The following is a 23553-nucleotide window of genomic DNA, read 5'->3' as shown; positions in this document are numbered from 1 at the left end:
TAGTATTCTCCGACGGCAGTTTGTATTTCTGTGGGATCGGCTTCTGAAACTATTCTAATGAATAGAAAAAGACGGAATCCTCCCTAACTCATTTTATGAGGCCAGCATCATCCTGATACCAAAGCCTGGCAGAGACACAACAAAAAAAGAGAATTTTAGACCAATATACTTGATGAACATTGATGCAAAAATCCTCAATAAAATACTGGCAAACTGAATCCAGCAGCACATCAAAAAGCTTATCCACCATGATCAAGTGGGCTTCATCCCTGGGATGCAAGGCTGGTTCAACATATGAAAATCAATAAACGTACTCCAGCATATAAACAGAACCAAAGACAAAAACCACATGATTATCTCAATAGATGCAGAAAAGGCCTTGAAAAAATTCAACAATGCTTCATGCTAAAAACTCTCAATAAATTAGGTATTGATGGGACGTACCTCAAAATAATAAGAGCTATCTATGACAAACCCACAGCCAATATCATACTGAATGGACAAAAACTGGAAGCATTCCCTTTGAAAACTGGCACAAGACAGGGATGCCCTCTCTCACCACTCCTGTTCAACATAGTGTTGGAAGTTCTGGCCGGGGCAATCAGGCAGGAGAAGGAAATAAAGGGTATTCAATTAGGAAAAGAGGAAGTCAAATTGTCCCTGTTTGCAGATGACATGATTGTATATCTAGAAAACCCCATTGTCTCAGCCCAAAATCTCCTTAAGCTGATAAGCAACTTCGGCAAAGTCTCAGGATACAAAATCAATATGCAAAAATCACAAGCATTCTTATACACCAATAACAGACAAACAGAGAGCCAAATCATGAGTGAACTCCCATTCACAATTGCTTCAAAGAGAATAAAATACCTAGGAATCCAACTTACAAGAGATGTGAAGGACCTCTTCAAGGAGAACTACAAACCACTGCTCAATGAAATAAAAGAGGATACAAACAAACGGAAGAGCATTCCATGCTCATCGGTAGGAAGAATCAATATTGTGAAAATGGCCATACCGCCCAAGGTAATTTATAGATTCAATGCCATCCCCATCAAGGTACCAATGACTTTCTTCACAGAATTGGAAAAAACTACTTTAAAGTTCATATGGAACCAAAAAAAGAGCCCGCATTGCCAAGTCAATCCTAAGCCAAAAGAACAAAGCTGGAGGCATCATGCTACCTGACTTCAAACTATACTACAAGGCTACAGTAACCAAAACAGCCTAGTACTGGTACCAAAACAGAGATATAGACCAATGGAACAGAACAGAGCCCTCAGAAATAATGCCGCATATCTACAACTATCTGATCTTTGACAAACCTGATAAAAACAAGAAATGGGGAAAGGATTCCCTATTTAATAAATGATGCTGGGAAAACTGGCTAGCCATATGTAGAAATCTGAAACTGGATCCCTTCCTTATACCTTATACAAAAATTAATTCAAGATGGATTAAATACTTAAACGTTAGACCTCAAGCCATAAAAACCCTAGAAGAAAACCTAGGCATTACCATTCAGGACACAGGCATGGGCAAGGACTTCATGTCTAAAACACCAAAAGCAATGGCAACAAAAGCCAAAATTGACAAATGGGATCTAATTAAACTAAAGAGCTTCTGCACAGCAAAAGAAACTACCATCAGAGTGAACAGGCAACCTATAGAATGGGAGAAAATTTTTGCAAGCTACTCATCTGACAAAGGGCTAATATCCAGAATCTACAATGAACTCAAACAAATTTTAAGAAAAAAACAAACAACCCCATCAAAAAGTGGGCGAAGGATATGAACAGACACGTCTCAAAAGAAGACATTTATGCAGCCAAAAAACACATGAAAAAATGCTCATCATCCCTGGCCATCAGAGAAATGCAAATCAAAACCACAATGAGATACCAGCTCACACCAGTTAGAATGGTGATCATTAAAAAGTCAGGAAACAACAAGTGCTGGAGAGGATGTGGAGAAATAGGAACACTTTTACACTGTTGGTGGGACTGTAAGCTAGTTCAACCATTGTGGAAGTCAGTGTGGTGATTCCTCAGGGATCTAGAACTAGAAATGCCATTTGACCCAGACATCCCATTACTGGGTATATACCCAAACGATTAGAAATCATGCTGCTATAAAGACACATGAACACATATGTTTATTGCGGCACTATTGACAATAGCAAAGACTTGGAACCAACCCAGATGTCCAACAATGATAGACTGGATTAAGAAAATGTGGCACATATACACCATGAAATACTATGCAGCCATAAAAAATGATGAGTTCATGTCCTTTGTAGGGACATGGATGAAGCTGGAAACCATCATTCTCAGCAAACTATCGCAAGGACAAAAAACCAAACACCGCATGTTCTCACTCATAGGTGGGAATTGAACAATGAGAACACATGGACACAGGCAAGGGAACATCACACACCGAGAACTGTTGTGGCCTGAGGGGAGGGGGGAGGGATGGCATTAGGAGATATACCTAATGCTAAATGATGAGTTAATGGGTGCAGCACACCAACATGGCACATGTATACATATGTAACAAACCTGCACATTGTACACATGTACCCTGAAACTTAAAGTATAATAATAAAATTTAAATAAAAAAATCAAAAAATCAAAAAAAAAAGAAGCCCAAATTTCAGCATCATGCAATATACCCATGAAACAAATCTGCACATGTGCCCTATGAGTCTAAAAATAAATTAAATTTTTAAATTAAAAAAAAAAAGAACTAACACCAATTCTACTCAAACTCATCAAAAGATTAAACAGGAGGGAATACTTCCAAACTAATTCTATGAGGCCAGAGTAAGACAATACAACATAAAAGAACATAACAGGTCAATATCACTGATGGATATAGATGCAAAAATTCTCAACAAAATACTAGCAAACCAAATTCAACAACACATTAAAAAGATTGTTCACCATGATCAAGTGGGATTTATCCTAGGTATGCAAGGATGGTTTAACATATTCAAATCAGTAAACATGTTACATCACATTAACAAAACCAAGAATAAAAACTATATGATCATTTCAATGATGCTGAAAAAGCATTCAATAAAATTCAGCATCCCTTTATGTTAAATTTTTATGCTAAAAAGTTAAGAATTTTTATGTTAAAAACTCTCAACAAACTGGGTATTAAAGGCACATATTTCAAAATAATAAAGGCCATATATGACAAACCCACAACTAACCTCATACTGAATAGGGAAAAATTGAAAGCCTTTCCTCTAAGATTTTGAACAAGGCAGAGTCCCAATTTCACCACTTTTATCCAACATAATACTTGAAGTCCCAGAGCAATTAGCTAAAAGAAATATAGAAAAGAGACCAAATTAGAAAGTAAGAAGTCAAGTTAGCCTTGTTCACAGATGACATGATCTTATACTTAGAAAAACCTAAAGACTCCACCAAAAAACTTCTAGGATTGATAAACAAATTCAGTAAAGCTGTAGGATATAAAATCAATATACAAAAATTTGTAGAACTTATATATGCTAACAGTGAACAATCTGAAAAGGAAATTAAGAAAGCAACTCTACTTACAATAGCTACAAAAATATAAAATACATAGGAATCAATTTAACCAAAGAAGTGAAAGATCTATATAAGGAAATCTATAAAACACTGATGAAGGAAATTGGAGAGGACACAGACACAGACACACACACACACACACACACACACACACACAAATTGAAAGATATTCCATACTCATGGACTGGAAGTATTAATATTGCAAAAATGACAATACACTCAAAGCAACCTACAGATTCAATGCAATCCCTATAAAATAACATTCACATACTTCACTGAAATTTTTTAAATACTAAAATGTACATGGAGCCACATCTATTTGATGAAGAAATTTTGAGCAAAAAGAACAAAGCTGAAGGCATCATATGGCTTTTGAAACATATTACAATCAGCATGGTAGTATATATAGCAAAATATACCACCAAATCAGCATGGTACTGGCATTTAAAAAAGACACATAGACCAATGGAACAGCATAGAGAACCCACATATATGTCTATTATTTTTAACAAAGGCACAAAGAACATACACTGCGGAAGGGGCAGCCTCGTCCATAAATGGTTCTGGAAAACGGGATAATCATGCAGAAGAATGAAACTAGACCTCTATCTCTCACCATATACAAAAATCAAATCAAAATGGATTAAAGGCTTACACCTAAGACCTGAAACTAGGAAACTACTAGAAGAAAACACTGGGGAACTGCTCCAGGACATTGGTCTGGGCAAAGATTTTTGTGTGTGTAAGATTTCAAAAGCACAATCAAAGCAAAAATAGGCAAATGGGATTACATCAAGCTAAAAAGCTCTGCACAGGAAAGGAAACAATCAACAAAGTGTAAAGACAACCTACAAAATGGAAGAAAATATTTGCAAACTACCCATCAGACAAGAAATTAATAACTGGAATATATAAGGAGCTCAAACAACTCAGTAGCAAAAAACTCCAAATAATCCAATTTTAAAATGGGCCAAATATCTGAAGAGATATTTCTCAAAAGGAGTCATACAAATGACCAAAAGGTATATGAAGAAAATGCTCAACTTCGCTGTCAGAGAAATTCAAATAAAAATCACAGTGAGAGATCATTTCACCCCAGCTAAAATGGCTTTTATAAAGAAGACAGGGAATAACAGATGCTGGTGAGAATGTAGAGAAAGGAGAGCCCTTCTACACTGTTGGCGGGAATGTAAATTAGTACAGCCATTATGGAAAACTGTATGAAGGTTTCTCAAAAAACTAAAAATGGAACTATCACATGATCCAGCAATTTCACTACTGGGTATATATCCAAAAGAAATGAAATTAATATATCACAGATACATATGAACTCCCACATTTATTGTAGCACTGTTCACAGTAGCCAAAATATGGAATTGACCTAAGTGCCCATCGGTGGATGAATGGATAAAGAAAATGTGGTGTATATATACGCAATGGAATATATTCAGCCATTAAAAAAAAATTCAGTCATTTGCAGCAACATGGATGGAACTGGAGGTCACTATGTTAAGTGAAATAAGCCAAGTACAGAAAGACAAATGTCACATGTTCTCACTCATACATGGGAGTTTAAAAAAGTGGGTCTCATAAAGATAAAAAGTACATCGGTGACTATCAGAGACCAGGAAGGTGGAGGTGGGAAAAAAGGGTTTAATTAATGAGTCTAAATATACAATTTGACAGAAGAAAGAAGATCTAATGTTTGACAGGTTGGTAGGGTGACTGAAGTTTCTAATAATCTATTGCATATTTCAAAATAACTAGAAGAGAATAATTCAAATGTTTCTAGCATAATGAAAGAACAAATATTCAAGGTGGTGAATATCCCAATTCTACTAAATTCATCTTTATAAATTATATAAATGTATTAATTTATCACATATATCCTGAAAATATGTATATCTATTATGTGTCAACAAATTTTTTTAATATAAAGGAAAAATCATTAAAGGAATTAAAATGTTATACTATAAAATATTAACTCCACACAAAAGAAAGAAATCAAGGAGGAATAGAGGAACAAAATAAAGGAGACATATAGTAAACAAAAATGAAATGTCAGATGTAAGTCCAACAATATCAATAACAACATTAACTTAGAATGGATTAAACAATCCAATCAAAAAGCAGAATTGTCATACTGAATAAAGCACATAATCCAATTACATGTTGGCTTTAGGAGATATGTTTGATTCAAAGATACAAATAGGTTGAAAGTGAAAGGATGGAAAAGATATATCATGCATATAACAACCATAAGAAAGCTGGAGTGGCTATATTAATACCATATAAAATAGCTTTAATTTTTTTCCCTGAAGATAAATAGGGATATTTTATAATGATAAAAGTGTCAGTCAATCAGGAAGTTGTAACAATTATAAACATATGTGCACCTAACAACAGAGCCCTGTGATATATGAAGCAAACCCTAACAGAATTGAAGGTGGAAATAGACAATTCAACAATAACAATTAGAAACTTCAGTACTCTATATAATGGATAGAACAACTTGGCAAAAGGTCAACAAGGAAATAGAAGACTTGAACAGCAATATACACAAATTAGACTTAACAGATATGTATAGAACACTGTGCCTAACAAGAATCACATTATTCTCAAGCACAAATGAAACATTCTACAGGACAGACAACAGGGCAGATCACCAAGCAAGCCTAAATAAATTTAAAATAATTGAAATTTACAGGACCTCCAATTACAATGGAGTGAAATTGAAAACTAATAACAAAAAGAAATTTGGGAAATTCATAAATATGTGAGAATTAAACATACTATGAAATACCAATGGGTCAAAAAATCACAAAGGAAATTAGAAAAATACTTTGAGATAGGTAAAAATGAAAACACAAAACATGAAAATTTCTGGAATGCAGCTAACATACTGCTTAGAGGGAGATTTACAGATGTGAATTACATGAAATAAAAATAAAGATCTCAAATCAATATCCTTCCACCTTAAGAACCTGGAATAAGAAGTGCAAACTGAGCCCAAAGTAAGCAGCAGAAAGGAAATAATGATTACAGTGAAAATTAATGAATCAGAGAGTACAAAAATAATAGAGAAAATCAACTAAATCAAGCATTGGTTCTCAAAAAAAATTAACAAAATTAACAGACAACAAAATTTACACTTAGTCGTCGTACAGAATCCTTTTTACACTAAGGAGTAGTGTAAATTCTTTTTTACACTAAGGACTAGTATAAATCATTTTTACACTAAGGACTACATCTAGACTGACTAAGAAAAAAAGAGATGACTCAAAATTCCAAAATCAGAAGTGAAATAGGAGACATAACTACTGACTTTACAGAAATAAACACAACTACAAAGGAATACTATGAAAAACTGTGTGCCAAAAATTATATAACTTAGATGAAATGGACAAATTCCTAGAAAAAAGAGCAACTGAAGCTGATATGAGAAGAAATAGAAAATCTGAATATACTTATACAAGTAAACAGTTTGGCTTAGTAATCAAAAAAAAAAAAAAACTTCTGCCAAAAAAGCCCAAGACCAAATGGCTTCACTGGTTAATTCTACCAAGCACTTAAAGAAGAATTAATATTATTTTTTCACAAACTCTTGCAAAAATAAAAGAAGTTGGAGCACTTTCCACCCCGTTCTATGAGACCAGTATTGCCCTTATTTCAAAACTAGACAGATACTCCACAGGAAAACCATATTTCATTCATTCTCACTTCTTATGAATATAGACACCAAAAAGTTCAACAAAACACTATCAAATAGAATCCAGCAATGAACAAAAAGAATTATATACTATGATCAAATGAGATCTATCTCAGGAATGCAAGGTTGCCTTATCATCTGAAAATCAGTTAAAGTGATACACTACATCAACAGAATGAAGGGAAAACCCATACTTTCATCTCAATTGATGAAAAAAAGACAGTTGACAAAATCTAACACCTTTTTATGATAAAAACACTGAACAAACCGAGAATAGAAGGAAACCAATGAAAAACCCATGAAGTTAACTTCATATATAATAATGAAAAGCTGACTTATTTTCTCTTAAGATCAAGAAAAAAACAAGGATGTCTGTTCTCACCACTTCCGTTCAACTTTTACTGGAGGTTCTAACCAGCGAAATTAAGTAAGAAAAAAAATAAAATGTATCTAGATTGAAAAGTAAGAAATAAAATGATCTCTATTTGAAGAAGAAATGAACTTTTATACATAAACTCCTGAGGAATTCGCTAAAAAAACTATTATTAGAACTAATAAACAAGTTCAACACAGTTGCAGAATATAGGATCGATATATAAAAATCAAATATATTTCTAAACAACTATATTTACAATAACATGAACAAGAATAAAATACTTAAGAATAAGTTTAACAAAAGAAGTGCAAAACTTTTACTTTCAAAACTACAAAATATTGTTGAAAGAAATTAAAGAAGACCTAAATAAACGGAAAAACATCCCATATTCATCCCATATTCATGGACCAAAGACTTACTATTGTCATGAAGGCAATGTTATCCAAAACGATGTGCAGATTCAATGCAATCCCTATCAAAATTTCAGCTGATTTATTTTTGGAAATTGATAAGCTGACCCTAAAATTTATAAAGAAATTCAAAGGACCTGAAATTGTCAAAATAATCTTGGAAAAAGAACAAAGTTGGAACAGTCATTCTTTTCCTATTTCAAAACTTACTACAAAGCAATAGTGATCAAGACATTTTGGCAGTGGCATAGGAAAGACCTTTATTTAAATGGAATAGAACTATGAGTCCAGAAATGAGCTCTCACTTTTATCGTCAATTGATTTATGATGAGGGTAGCCAGATGATTCAATGGAGGAAGAAAAATCTTCTTAGCAAATGGTACTAGGACAACTGAATATCCACATGCAAAAGAATGAAGGAGTATCCCTACCTCACACCGTATACCTAAATTACCTCAAAATGGATCAAAGACCTAAATGTAAAAGCTAAAACTATATGTCTTAGAAGAAAACACAGGTGTAGATCTTCAGAATCTTAAATGGGAAATAGTTTCTTAGATTGACATCAAAAGCACAAGCAGCAGAAAAAAAAATAGACTGAACATCATCAAAATTAAAACTTTTTACACTTCAAAAGACACCATCAAGAAAGTAAAAAACAACACAAAGTGAGATAAAATATTTGCAAATCATATATCTTATAAGAGATTTGCATCTAGAATATAAAAAAAAATTACTACAAAATAACAAAAAGACAAGTAACCCAATCTATAGATGGGCAAAGGGTCTAAATTGACATTTCTTTAAGGAAGATATACAATAGACATTAAGAATATAAAAAGATGTTTGCTGTCATTAGTCATCAGGCAAATGCCAGTCAAAATCATGAGCTATACCACTTCACATACACTAAAATGACCAGAATAAAAAAGACAATAGCAAGTATGTAGAGAAATTATAACCCTTATGCACAGTTGGTGGGAATGCAAAATTGTGCAATTGCCTTGGAAAACTGTTTAGCAGTTCCTCAAGATATTAGAGTTTCCATATTACCCAGCAATTATATACCTAGATATACACCCAAGAGAAATGAAGACTTGCATATGAATGTTCAGAGAAACTATTTAATAACAAGAATTAATAGCCCCAAACTGGAACCAACTCAAGTATCCTTTAGGATACTTGAGGATAGGTGAATGATCAAACTACTGTGTGTGGTGTATTCACACCACGGAATCCTACTCAGCAGTAAAAAAGAATAAAGTATTTATACATGTGACAGCATGGATAAATTTCCATGCAATTAGGCTGAGTGAAAAAAAGCTACACATGAAAAATTTTGGGGGGTGATTTATATGTTCAGTATTTTCATTGTGGTGAGGGTTCCATAGATAGATAGATAGATAGATAGATAGATAGATAGATAGATAGATAGATAGATAGATAGATAGATAGATGATAGATAGACAGATAGACAGACACATACACATATGTACAGAAGCATATCAATTTTTATTAAGAAAAAGACAAATTACAGAATGGAAGAGAGTTATTTGTAAACCACATATCTGATAAGGGTTTAATATCCAGAATATATAAAATCCCTTACAACTCAACAGCAAAAAGACAATCCAATTAAATAATGGGCAAATAGCCAACAAGACATGAAAAGATGCTTGACATCATTAGCCATTAGAAAAATACAAATCAAAACCAGAATGAGATACCACTTTACACTTACTAGGATGGCTATAACTAAAAAAAACAGAAAGTAGCAAGTGTTGACAAAGAGGTGGTGAAATGGAACCCTCATACATGCCTGGTGAGAATGTTCAATGGTACCAACACCATGGAAAAGTTTTGAAGTTCCTCAAACAACTAAACATAGAGTTATCATATAACCCAGCAATTTCAGTCCTAGCTATATACCTAAAAGAATTGACAACAGGAACTTGAACAGATACTTGTTTGCCAGTGGTTATTGTAGCATTATTCACAATTAGCCAAAGGGTGGAAACAACCCACCCTTAGAGGAATATGGTTTATCCATACGATGAAATATTATTCCACAATAAAAAGGAAGGAAATTCTGATACATACTACAGCATAGATGAACTTTGAAAACATGCTAAGTGGAATAAGCCAGACACAAAAGGACACGTACTCTGATTCCACTTACATTAAATATCTATAATAGGCAAAATCATAGAGACAAAAATTAGAGTTTACTAGGGGCTAGAGGGGAGGGGAAATGGAGAGTTACTGTTTCATGGGTACAGTTTCTGTTTGGGGTGATGGTTGCACAAAAATGTGTATTACTTAATGTCACTGAATTATACACTTAAAACAGTTAAGATGGCAAATTTTGTGTTATATATACTCTATCACAATTTAAAAAATAATTAATAATGTAATATACCAAAAATAACTGAATTTTACACTTTAAATGGGTGAATTGTATGGTATGTGAATTATATCTCAAAAAAGCTGTTCTAAGAACTTATCAACTTTCATACTTTACTTGTTTGCATTTTACTATGTATCAGTTATACTTCAATAAAGCAGTTAACAAAATGCTGCAATGCATGACTTTGATAAAAATAAAAATTAAATCGTAAGGAAAAAATTAAATTCCAAATGCAGTCTCTTAATCATTCCAATAATACGGATTGATACAGTGCAGAAACATGCAGTCCCTCTTCATTTCCCTGCTTCCCTGAAATCCATTCATTTAAATAAGAATAGTGTGTGCCCCACTCAGCACGTGCCAGCGGGCTGTGACCTCCAGCACACCATGCCTGAGTTTATTTACACCGGTCTTAGGAGGTGAGTGCTGAGGCACTGAGATTCAAGGGACATAGATGGGACAATGGTGACTTAAGCTCAACAAGCCTTGGTTTCTTTATCCATGAAATGGCAATAATAATATCTGCTTCTAAGGATTAATGAAGGCATCTTTCCAAAAGGGTGGTGTGTGGCACATGGAAGAGGCTGCCTACACACAGCTTTGAGTAAGTGGGGGTCTGATATCCTCCCGTGAAGAACACATGGTCCTTGCCTGGACTTCCACATCGAGGGAGGGAGGAAAGAACTCAGAAGGGAAGGGCGAGGGGAGCAGAGTGGCCTGGGATTGGTGTGGAGTCCATGTGCTTCTCAGCCCCTAAGAAGTTGTGGAGTGATGGGTGAGTGTGACTCGAGAGGGGTGGGCAGCACCTGGAGGAGAGTTGGGAGCTGAATATCAGAAAACAGAGGGGCCCGAAGCGGAGACAGAGTCCCCTGGACAGTAGGCTTCTCAAAGTCCCTTCGGGCAAACACTGGCCTCTGTCCCCAGGCCCACTGTTAGTATTTTATTCCATCCCATCCCTGCAGCGTGCCTCCTATCCTCACCTGCAAGAGGCAGTGAAGCTACCTGGCAAGGGGGTGCAGAGGAGGAAGGGGCTCAAGTTGCACCCCCACCCACCCTCTTCCCAGCCCACAGGCTCTGCTACTATAGCACCCCCTTCCCGCACATTGTCCCCTCAAGCAGGGAGGCTGTGCACTGCCAGACATCCCTGGCTGGGCAGTTGGTGGCAAGGGGCTCTCTCTCTCTGTCCCTTGGTCTCCCCACCCCTGGGCTGTGATCTCCCCACACCTCTCCTGGCTGGGACCTAGCCATGCCCCCTGCCACCCTCCCAGATTTGTCCATCCCTCCAGGCCTTCAGCCCCCCAGGACCTAGCTCTGGACAGCCAGGCTGGGCTATGAATAGCACACAGCCCTTTTCCTTTCCAAATATAAAATGTTTGCTTTCAATCAGGGGCGTCTGGGGAAATGGAAATTATAGGATTGGAGAGTGTCCTTGGGTAAAGAAATACCTCGAATGCCGAAACCTCGCAGGGCCTCTGATTAGGGCTGGAATAATTCCTGCTGTAATATAAACAAGCCTCACTAGGCTAATAGGGGGCAGGGAGCGGGGCCGGGAAATAGGGGCACATGCCTCGTCTTTGTTCTCTTTCCTCCCAGCATGCCAGTGCAGCAGGGCCCCGGGGGCCCGGGGCGTGGAGCAGCTCTGGGGGCCCCTCAGGACATCAGAAACCTTAGCTTTGTGGCGTGCTAAGTGACCACAGGCAGGTGGCTGTCCTGAGGCCTGGTGATCCCACAGGGGTGGGTTGGGATAGATGGGGCATCCATCTTAAAGGCTGTCTGGTCTAGTCCCGGCTCCTTGAACCCCTCCATGCTTCTGGGCCTTAGGCTGGCTCTGGGATTTGGGGGAGTGACCAGGGCTGAAGCCAGCAAGGCAGATGGGCTGGGGCCAGAGAGAAAAGAGGGGAGCCTGGGGAAGCGGTGCCAAGCAGAAATTTCCCAAATGGTCAGTCAGTCAACAAACATTGGTTGGCATCTTCTCTAGGCACCAGGATGTAATGGGGGTGAAAACGCTGTCCCCATCCTCAAGGGGCACAGAGTTGAGTGAAAAAATAAACACACCAACCGTAAGTGTTAGCAGCGTGGCACAGGGTGGAGGCCTGCAGAGGGAGGGCCTTGTTCCCAGGGTGGGGACAGGAGGGAGCAGCTCCCCGTGCCTTGGAGGGCTTGGCCCTCTCCTCAGCACTGTGCTGCCACCTCCTCATGGCATTCCCTGTCAAGAGCCCCCGTTAGACCAACACCTCAACTTCCCAGAGCAGGGAAAGTCCTCGGAATTACCAAAGATGTTTGATAACACCCAGCGTCAAAGCGCAGACTCACTATTTGTTTTCTTTTTTGCAGAGTGAACTCTCAGGCTAACTGCTCTTGCTTGGCATCCAGTGCTAAGGTGTGCAGCCACCTCCACGCAAAGCATTCAGAGAAAGGAGGCAGGCCCAGGTGAACACAGCTAATGAAACATAGAGATTGGGAAACTCTGGAGAGCGTTCATAAAAACTCAAAGGTCTCAAAATATGTGGTCATGTAGTTTAGGAACCTCAGAGGCCTGCAGAGGAACAGGACACGGTGGGTGTTGGGTCGCAGGGGTCGGGTGGGGGTGCCTCGTTTCAGTTCTGGCTCCCGGTCTCTGTCGCCTCAGGCAGCTCCTTCTCCATTCTAAACCTCAGTCTCTCATCTGTAAAATGGGTACAGTTGGTAAAGAAAAAGCCATCTGAGGTGATACTGAGGAAGAAGGATCATCAGGACATTGGGGGTGAGCAGGCTGAAAGTCCTGGAGCCCCCCAGTCCACGGCACAGGCTGGCTGCGGTGTCTTGGTCAGCACCAGCTCTCCGAGAGGCCACCCGGCTTGGCTCAATGTACACTGGAGGCCCAGACAGGTCAGGGAGGAGGCAGAGGGCTCAGCTGGTATCTTTGGAGAGAAGTGGAGGTGCCAGCAGTGTGCGCAAATCACCTTGTTTTGTCCTTGGGATAGTCTGGGGGGAAAGTTGAGAGCCCCTAGGTCTTGGGGTTGGGGGAAGCCTTGGGAACTGGGACCCACAGGTGAGGGAGGGGCTGGGAAAGTGCCCCAGCTCCTCCTCCCCTGCCTCCAGGGGCTGAGCTCTGTCAGGATGAGGATGAGATCCACTGTCCAGAGCAGGAAGTAGGAGGGGAAGAGGCAGCCAGGCCCAGCGTGGGACACCTGCCCAGTCTCCCCCTGGGTGGAAAAGAGCCCTGCCAAGGCCTGCCAGGGGCTGCTGCGGACCCCTGCTGAGTGACTGAGGCGGGACTCACCCTTCACGCCCCTGTTCAGCATCTTGGGTGAAAAACTTGAGAACGTGGCAGGCTGCAGCCACAGGCCTCAGAACCAGCAGGGCCCAGCCGGAGGAAGCCGGCACCTGGAGGAGCAGGCTTGGCCGGGGATGAGGGCAAGGGGTGGGACCCCTCCCCAGGAGGGTGGGAGCGGGAACACGCCCCAGGAATGTGATGGCAGCCTCGGCAGATGGCCCCCTGCCCGCCCGCCCGCCCAGGGCCGCCAGCGGTTCCGTATTTACACTACATTAATAATGGTTTAAACGTTCTCATAAATAGATGCTGATTAATTGGCAATCCATTTGCTGAAGCCCGGCCTGCCAGACGGTTTCCTGGAGGCCCGTTCCACATCCCTATAAACACCATCAGCCAGCAAAGCAGGCGCTAATGTACCGGGCGCCCAGCCCGCCCCCCGGCCCCCGGAGCAATTCCTCAGGCCTGAAAGGGCCACCGACCCGCAGCTGCACCGGCTGCCTGGAATTCCCGGCCTCGGCCGTGGGAGGACGACTCCAAGGGCCCCTTCGGGGCAAAAGGGTTCCACTGGGTGGCAGAGAGGGCAGAGGCACGGTGGCCCGGCAGCCGGTGCAGTGGGGCGCAGCTGGCCCCCACAGGCTGTGCTGGCAGAAGTTTGCTGGCTGAGCTTGTCCCGCCTGAGCCGGGGGCGGCTCCTCTCTGCTGCCCCCAGTGGCCTGCAGACCGCCATTGCAGTGGTCACTCTATACCACCGGGTCCAGGCCCTTGGGTCTCTAGGGATCTGGAGACCATTCTGGGACAGTGGGCTGAGTCCCTCCATGGCCGGGTGAACCAAGCCCGGGCTCATGGCTGCTTTAGGGAGCAGTCACTGCCCTTCACTGCCCGTGGGCAGTCCGGCACCTCCCTGCTCTCTCTCGGTCTCCTTGGCCTGCGTGTGCCCTCTCTTTTGTTCACCTGGCAGAGGCCTCTCTTCTGTACATTGCGAACCAGGTCGCGCCTTGTGCACAGGGTGTCGGGAGGAAGGGTACGCATTCATGCAAAAAGCAGAGCCGCTGCAACCTACCTGACCTCTTGGCCCTCCTCTACAAAGCTCCTGTCCCTTAGGGGGAGGGCTGAAGGAGGGCTCGCCCCCTGCCCCTGCGGCCCCGCCTCCTTCAGCACCTCACCAACGTCAACTCTTCTCTGCGTGCCTCCTGCATCCATTTCGCAGATGGAACACTGACGCTTGACAGTCACCTGCCCAAGGTCGCCGGCTGGCAAGTGACAGTGTCAGAACTCAAATCCGGCATCTGCCCCAGGGGCCCTGACCAGGGAGTCCTGCTGCCCTAGGATGGGTTGTTGAAAGAATGAATGGGAGTGAATGAGTGAATTTTACAAACCCAGGTCCAGGGAGGGAAAAGGATGGGGGAGGGGAGAGCCGAGGAGAGGGAGCCCCTCCCACCCCTTCCCTGATGATTGGTTTTTAAAGCTCGGGCAGACCCAGCCCGAGTGGGGAGGTCAAAGGTGGCCACTGATGGCTGTCACTCAAGCAAAATAGCCCCGTTTTCATTTTTCACTTGGGCCCAGACCCCTCCAAACAGACAGTGATTAGGCCCTGATTGAGCCTTTCCTCTGCCTGATGACTCCCACATGTGACCCGCTCCCAAATTACATGCAAATGTTCCGCGGACGAGCTGCTGAAAGCCCCCGCCCGCCCCTGCCTCCGCCCGCACCCCCGGGAGGGGCGGCAACCCGCCCCGCGCATACCCCCTCCCCCGCAGGTGCGCGTCCAGGTTCGGGTCGGCCTGGCTTTACCTTACCTGCGTCCTCTCCGCCACTTCCCGTGCAGGTGCGAGGCCTCGCGCACCGCAGCGCCGCCTGCCGGTGACGTCTGGCCTCCGTTTGCTCATCTGTGAAGAGGGCGCGATGATGGAGGCCGAAGGGTGCCTGTGGGCTTTGGCACAGCCTGTGCGCGGTGCATTGTGTTCTCCAACCCGAACGGGAATGGTGGCGGCGGCGAAGGCCATGACTGTAATTGCTGTTAGAGTCATACAGCTGAAATGCTATGAGCACCGACTGTGAGGCCAGAGTGCTAGGCTCAGAGGAGGCGCAGCACGCAGTGCCAGCCCAGCCTGCGGCAAGTTAGTGGATCTGGCTGCCCCCGATTCTCGCCGATGGAATAGGGGTCACAAGAATGCCCACCTCACAGAGGTGTGGAGAAACAGAATAAACACACTCATCTACAGTGCTTACAACGGCACCGGCCACACAGTATTATGTTTATAACTGACGCTGCGCAATTCTGGGGGCGCAGCGCATACAGAGGGGACTTTGTGGGCAACAACCTGGGACGGGGCAATCATGCAGCGGGGCAATCATGGAGCCCCGATGTCTCACTGCCCCACGCAGTGATCCCAGCAGCTGTTGTCCTGGAGTCTTCTGGGCACCAGTCAGTCCTGGAAGCGCCTCTGTGGCCAGCTCCTTCATCCTCAGGTCGGTCCCGTGAGGTTGGTAACACCATGATTTTCATTTTCAGAGGAGGACATTGCGGCCCAGAGAGGTTCGGCAGCTGGTCAGTGGTGGAGGTATCCTGAGGCTGACCTCACCTGCAACTTGAGAGCTGAGGCCCTGGCCTGCAGACGGCAGAGAGGACAGCTAGAGGAGGCTGCCATGGGGTCAGCCTAGAGGCCTCAGCTTATCCTAGGCCAACACCTCCTTAGATTATCCCACCTAGGCCCTCAAAGGACAGGACTCCTCTCTGCAGCATCCTAGGGGTGCAGCCGTACAGGCCCTGGTTACATGGCCCCTGTGAGGGGGAGCTCAGTCTCATGCCTGGGAGAGCACTGCAGCCCTGAGCCAGGGAAGGGAAAGGCCTTCCTATTGCACAAAGCCTCCTTAGCTTCAGGAGGCATGCTTGTCTCACTGCCTTGGGTCAATCACTATGAAAGACACACTGAACACACATACACACACATGGAGAGGAGGAGGGAGAGGGAGAAAAAGTAAGACAGAGAGGAGAGAGACACACTCATGGACCCAGGGAGAGGTGCAGATCTGGGAGGGAGATGATCAGGGTGTGCAGTAAGTCCCCAGGGCAAAGGGCTTTCAGAGAGAGATTGGGTTGGGGATGGGAGAATTTGTGCTTTGGACTGGGGAAGAGGGGAGTGAGGCTGAGGCAGAGAGGAAGGCAGGTCTTGGAGGCAGCAGAGCTCAAGAAAGAAGGAGCAGGCAGGTTGGGGGCAGAGAGGTGGGGCCTTTGACTTCACCCATTTGAAGGGACCAAGAGCTCTTTCTGGGGACAGGCTGAGTGGGCAGAGTGAGGAGGAAGGAGATGAAGACATGAGCACAGCCGTGCTGCAGAGGGCTGTTGGGCAGGTTGTGCACTGCACACAGGAGCTCCAAGGAGTCCAGCCAGCTCCTGCTGGACACACTCAAGGTTGTAGCCTGTGGCCAAGAGGGGCATCTTCCACTGAATCCCACAAAGGTACCCTAAGGCTAGCAGGTCCTTGGGCAGGCTCTGGGGGAAGGGAGGGCACTTGGGAAGACCGAACTGCTGGCTGGTGGGTTTGTCTGTGAATTTTGAGGTGAAAAGGACCAGGGCCTGTGCAAATACTGGTTGGGGAGCAAGTCAGGACAGAGAAGGGACCCTGTGGTGACTTGCCCTGGGTCACAGGGCCAGCAGTGACACAGGTGGGAATTGCCCCCACCCTCTAACCATGCTGGCCACCCCTGCCCCTTGCACAGTGGCCCTCCATTCCTGGGCAGGAAGCCGGCCGAGCCTCTCCCTCACCGGCAGGTGGGTGGCCCCTCATCAGCCTGATGTGGAAAGTGAAATAACTTCTCCCAATTACCCTCGAATCTGGAAACTTTTTGTGCCTCCGACATTTCCTCCAGCCTGGGAGTTAATCAGCCCCTTGGCTGTCCCCTTGCTGGGGCCGGGTGTGGGGGCACCAGGGGCAGTTGTGCCCTACAAAATTATTTCTCATCACCAATTATTGCCCATTAGAGCTAATGGTTGCGCTTAATCACCGTACACTTATCTGGGGTTTTTTAAGCCACTGGAACAGCCTCCCCTCCACCTCCTCCCCCCAACCCAGTTCTCTCTTGAGCAAAGCTGAAGCCATTGCCAGAAATATATTTTTTTTTAACCAAATCACACATCTGATACCGTTTTGTTTGAAAAATGAGCTGCCCTCCCCTTTCTCGTGTCTGCTGGTCACACAGCCGTGAAGTTGTGGGACAGCAATGGGACCTCCGTGGGGTGCATTCCCAAGGCCTCTGGGGGAGGTGAGACTCTTCCTCCCCAACAACTCTGCAAGGGGGAGGGGACTTAGCCCCAGTGACAGATTAGGAAACTGAGGCTCGGAGGGATGTGATGAAGGTCACCAAGGAGTGATGTGAGGAGGCATGAGTCAGCCCCGAGCTCTTTCTGCTTCGGTCTAGGTGCCAGAGATGGAGCAGGAAGGCAGCCCTGGGGAATTCTCACACTGTTGGAATTGGGACCAGGTGAGTCAGGTGGAATGTGGCTCACCCACAGCAGCCCTGCTAGGCCAGGACATCAAATCAAAAATTCTTTTGAAAACATTATTCACATGTCCAACCAAGAAATGGACAGGCTCAGATGTTCCACTCTGCACACACAAAACCTTTGGCTCATGAGGGCAATTCATGATTTTCTTGGGCAGAAATCTGCTCCACAGTCTCTTTCCAAAGAGGCCAGAGCCTCTTTGAGCCTTGGTTTCCTAATCTGCAAAATGGGGCTCGGATTCCTGAAAGAGCAGGACTGCTGTGAGGACTCCAGGTGCTGCCTTGAACCTGTAGCTAGTGTAGAGAGTCAAGGAATGGGCACAGAGGGGCCTGGGAGCAGCTCTGTCCCTAGAGGGCTGGCTTGAGGAGGGCTGGAGACAGGTACCAGGGACATAGGGCTGTTGCCTACTGCCACAAGCCAGGGCCTGAGATCACACTGTCCAACAAGCTAACTTGTTCCATAGACCCTTGCTGGGAATCTGAGAGCCTCAGGCAAAGCCTTGTGGGGCCTACGGAAGTGGGTTCACTCATTCGAAAGTTCTTAAAGATCTCCAAGCTGGGCACACAGCAAGAGAAAAGACAGGAGGCCAATCCCCACTTCCAGGGCACTTAGGAATGGATCAGGGAGAGGGAGGATAAATAGATGTCAGATTAGTCACCCGGATCATTCCAGCTCAACCTACAGAAAAGGATGATGGAATGACAAGCTATTATAGAATACGATGTGGTGTATGTATGTAAGGTCTTGAATGCATGCACACATCTTGTGTATCTGGCTCTGTCTGCTGAGAGAGCTCTGAAGCAGACACCTCAGTGGCAGTGAGCACATCCTGTACCCAGATGTTGGTCTCTAATACCATCCTTGGGAATGGGATCCGGGGCTCCTTGGAGAAATGGCTGATTCCAAACTTGGGACAAGATCAATACATTATAAGCCTGGAACATGTTGTTATGCACTAAAAAAGGAAGATTATATAATACCTGACCTCGGATCAGATGTGGTGGTGAAGGGGAAGGACATGCTATAAAGGGCAGCATTGCATCAGGGCAGCATTGCATCAGTTGACAAAACTGTGGCAGGCTTGTGGCTCGAAAAAAAGGCCTCTCTCCTCCCCCATTTCCCAGTTGAGAGCCAGCTGGGAAATGTTGGGGGAGGATTTGGGTGGAAAAATCAACGTTTTGCAAGCATTGTGGCAAAGATTGGCTCAGGCAAGAGTCATCAATGGCTGATAAAGCCGGTGGAAAGCTTTGACAAGGAGTAGGGTGTTTGCATGCTCTGCAGGTGTCTCCTCATAGACCGGGTATTCAATGCAAGGAGGGGGGAAAAGTTATACAGTGGAGAAATCAGGACCCACCCTGGCAGGGTGACAAAATCGACCACTGACCACCGTGGAGGTGCATGCGGGCACCGGGGGCCACCAGTTGTGATGCCCTACAAGTGCACATCCCTAACACCACTGACACCAGGTAGGAAGGCACAACCCACACCCAAACAGGAGGAAATGCAGACAAACTCCAAGTGAGAAACATTTCACTAAAAACACTGTGTTCTTCAAAAATGTCAATGCAATATAAGACAACGAAAGATTATGGACACCATTTCAGGCTGAAGGAGACCAAAGAGACAAAACAACTGAATACAATACCTGACCCTGGATCAGATGGGGTGATGGAGGGGAAAGACATGCTATAAAGGGCGGCATTGCGTCAGGGCAGCATTGTGTCAGTTGACAAAATTGGCACATGGATGGCAGATTAAAGTGTTTTGTCAATGTTAATGTTAATTTCAATATTACCAAAGTCAAGAACAGAGCTGTAGTTACATAAGAGCATAATTCTATTTTTGGGAAACCCACACCAAAGTATTTTGGGGTCAAGGGCTATGACATTTGCAATTTACCCTCAAAATATGTGTGTTTGTGAGAGAGGCAGACACAGAGGAGAGACACAGTGATAGAGACAGAGAGAAAGAACAAGAGCAAATAACACAGTAAATAATAAAAAGTTAACAGTAGGTGAGGAGTAGGCAGGTGTTTTTGGTCCCATTCTCATCCCTGCAAATTTTCCATAAATTGTATATTGTTTTCAAATAAAATGTTTTTTTAAAAGTGATGTGGGTAGGGGATGCCTTGAGATGCAAGTGGTCAGGGATGAATGCTCTGAGGAAAAACATTTGGGCAGAGGCCTGCAACATGAGAAGAAATCATTCCATGCTGCAGAGAAAGGGAATGGCATGTGCAAAGGCCCTGGGGTGGGAAGATAGGCTGGGCATGCTTGTGCTCGAGACAGGGTGGTGTGGGGAGGAGCAGGGAGACAATGAGGCTGAGGATGTTGGTGGGGACCAGGCAGGTCCTGGTAGGGAGTTGGGGATTTAGTCTTAGTGCAATAGATGCAATAGGTGGCTGCCCATAACCCCAAGGATGCCACTGGGTGAGAGAGAGTTCCTCCTTCATTCGCTTATACAAATATGTATTGAGCTCCTCTCATATCCTGGACTACTTGGGAAAGATGATGGTGCAGAGAGAGCTTCCAGTGCTTTGGGAACAGCCACTAGGTAGTTGGAGAACATTCTGCTATGAAGAGGGGCAGGGATTTGCCCTGATTATAGTTTCAGGGTCTAACATTCAGGGTGGGCTGGGTTCTATTGCAGCAACAAACAAGCCCACCATCTCATGTCTGCACACAGAAAAATGCATTTTTCAGTCAGTTACATGATGTGCCTTCATGGGCCAGCCCATCAGTCACCCAGGGAAAGGGGACGGGTCTTCTACCCTGAAGCTGCACGTGTTCCTTCTGCTCACATTTCATTTGCCAAGCAAGTCACACAGCCACACCTAACTTCAAAGGGACTAGGGACATGCCCAGAATGAAAGGGAGAAGGAGGTGTTTAGGAATAGCTGCAAAGACAGCCACAGGGACAGAAGGAAGCTTGCAGTCTATACAGCTGTCCCCCCAGTGTTTGGCTGGGAATGCGCCATAGGGACTAGCAGTAATGCTTCAGTCTGGCACCGAACAGATTCCAGACCAGCAAGGCTTTCTGCCCCCAAGTGGTCAAAGTGGGCAGTTAGGTGAGCTAAATGAGCATTAGTGGGAAGGAGAATAGCCTGGGACTGAGACCCTGGGGAGGGACACCAGCATGTCCACAGCAGGCAGCTAAAGTGACGAGGGGCCTGGAGACCCCAACCCCTGGGGAGCTGGGGCTGCTAGACTCAACTAACAGCCTAAGTAGAAAGTAGTGAAATCTACTCACTGTCCCCCACCTCTGAGGGCCAGTCCTGGGGCAGGAAGAGCTGATGGAGTCCTAGGGCCAGGAGAGCAGAGCTGGGTCCCCAGGAGGGGTGGGGGCATGGCAGAGATCAGCAGTAAGGACACAAAAATGGGGATGGCTGCTTGACGGGTGATGAGCTCCCCGTCATGCAGGGCATGCAAGTAGAGCAGCAGATGCCCAACATCTAGGGAAGCTGTAGAGGAACTTCCTGGGATCCAAGGGCCCTTCCTTTCTCCCAGAGTCTACATTTCTAGCGAGAATGGTGGGGGACAGCCAGGTCAGAGAGGGAGCGTGTGTTTAGAGAAAGCAGGTAGTGGGAAGGGCAGTAAAACTAGGGCCATTGGGGGGAAATGAGGAATCATCTTAGCCATCTCCACCAGTTCTCTACCTCTCCCCACCAGCTTGGGGGCCACCCCTCCAACTCAGTGACTGTGGGTCACCTCTGTCTGTGGCCAGGCCGTCCGAGCTTCCCGTCATGAACAATGCCGCTGAGAGACCCTAAGGCGTGTTGCAGGAATGAGCAGAAGACAGGCTGCTCACATCGTCCCTTCTAACACCATGGGGCATGGCCTCAGCATGTTTCAGTCTTGCCCTGAGTGCCTTAGGGATGTCAGCGGCTCTACATAAAGTCAGGCCATGGTGCTATCCAAGGGCTGTGATGTGCGGCCAGCAGCAGGCAGTCAGTAGAGCTTGGTGAGTTCATTATTTCTCTCTCCAGCCCTCAGTTCAGAACACAGGGGTACAACCCTGAATGCCAGGAGGAGGAATCAGCCAGTTATCCGTGGTCAGACCTGGAGGTTGCAGAGAGATAACTTTGTTTGGTTTGTACAGGGGTCCCTGGAGAAATCAGAAAAAACAGCCGTTCTGAATTCAGACCCCTGAGTGGCATGGCTGGCCATAGTATTGCCACTTTCTACTGCCCCAAGGGAAGCCCTGTGCTTGGCTGGGCTGGTGTTCTATCTGTGACCAGGAGAGACACAAAAAGGCTACAGCCATAGGGGAGGGAGCAGGTTTCTGTGGAACTAAGGAAACTCCGGAGAGTCTATTGTACAGTGTGTCTGGGTCACCTCCATCTGTAGACCCTGGAAGCACTTGGCTTCATTACCTCACTCTCAGCTCTGAATCCCACAGTTCAGGGCTGCAGCCACAGCAGAACAGCTCTGCTTCCACCCAGCTGTTCCTGCTGAAGCCCCCGGCGTCACCCTCAGGGCATCCTGAGCTGTGGCACCTCCACAGTGGAGACCCATCCATCACAGAGCCCATCAACGGCCCAGCGCCACCCGGAAGGGGCCAACGCCGATGTCAACTAGGGCCACTCTGAAAGCCGCCAGGGCGCGGCCCCAAGGGCAAGATGGATGGGCGGAACCAGCCACTTTAAGGCTGTGTTTATGGGACACCCAAACAGCTGGTCAATCCCCCGGGACCATCACTCACCCAGCTACCAGGGGTCCCTGACAGGCTTGGAGATTGCGTTGCCGTCTTAACTCCAGCAGCACTTAGAGTCTTAGCCTATCAGGCTGAGGGGTCCTGTCCCAGCCACCGGCGCTTGACAGATGAGGCACCTGAGCCCCAGCAAGGAGGGCACGTGGCTGCCAGGATCACCCAGGCTGTGAGCAGAAGATGGGCTTGAACCTGGTCCCCCCTCCAGGGCCCTCTAGTCTCCTGTGCACACACGCAGGCCTCGGCTTGTCTCTGGCACTTTTAGTAATGGAGGGCTGGTCCACCTGGATGTACGAGCTCTCTCTAGAGACATACCTGATTTTTGGTTTAGTAATGTTCTCATGTTCTACTCAGGGGAGACCAGAGAGGAGCTGCACTTTTACTTCCTCTAGGAAATGACCTCCCCTCCCTCCCTCCCTCCATCCCTTCCTTCCCTCTTTCCCTTTCTTCCCTCTTTCCCTCCTTTCCCTTTTCCTTCCTTCTTTCCTTCCCTCTTTCCCTTCCTTCCTTCCTTTTCTCTTCCTTCCCTCTTTTCATTTCCTTCCTTCCTTCTTTCTCTTCCTTCCTTTCCTTCCTTCCTTCTCTTCCTTTCCTTCCTTCCTTCTTTCCCTCCCCTTCCTTCCT

General features: G+C 45.2%; 1 long non-coding RNA gene across 1 annotated transcript in view; it reads right to left on the bottom strand.

The window, feature by feature from the left end:
* LOC129524441 (uncharacterized) overlaps positions 1 to 14926 on the bottom strand; it is a 31233-nt gene extending 16307 nt beyond the window's left edge. The window contains exon 1 of the long non-coding RNA XR_008668198.2: positions 14779 to 14926. This is a non-coding gene — a long non-coding RNA (uncharacterized lncRNA). The remainder of the gene's footprint in view (positions 1 to 14778) is intronic.
* Positions 14927 to 23553: the final 8627 nt, after the last annotated feature.

This window comes from Gorilla gorilla, chromosome 13 (assembly GCF_029281585.2).
Source record: "Gorilla gorilla gorilla isolate KB3781 chromosome 13, NHGRI_mGorGor1-v2.1_pri, whole genome shotgun sequence".
Classification (NCBI taxonomy): domain Eukaryota; kingdom Metazoa; phylum Chordata; class Mammalia; order Primates; family Hominidae; genus Gorilla; species Gorilla gorilla.
This window is presented reverse-complemented; position numbering and strand designations above follow the sequence as displayed.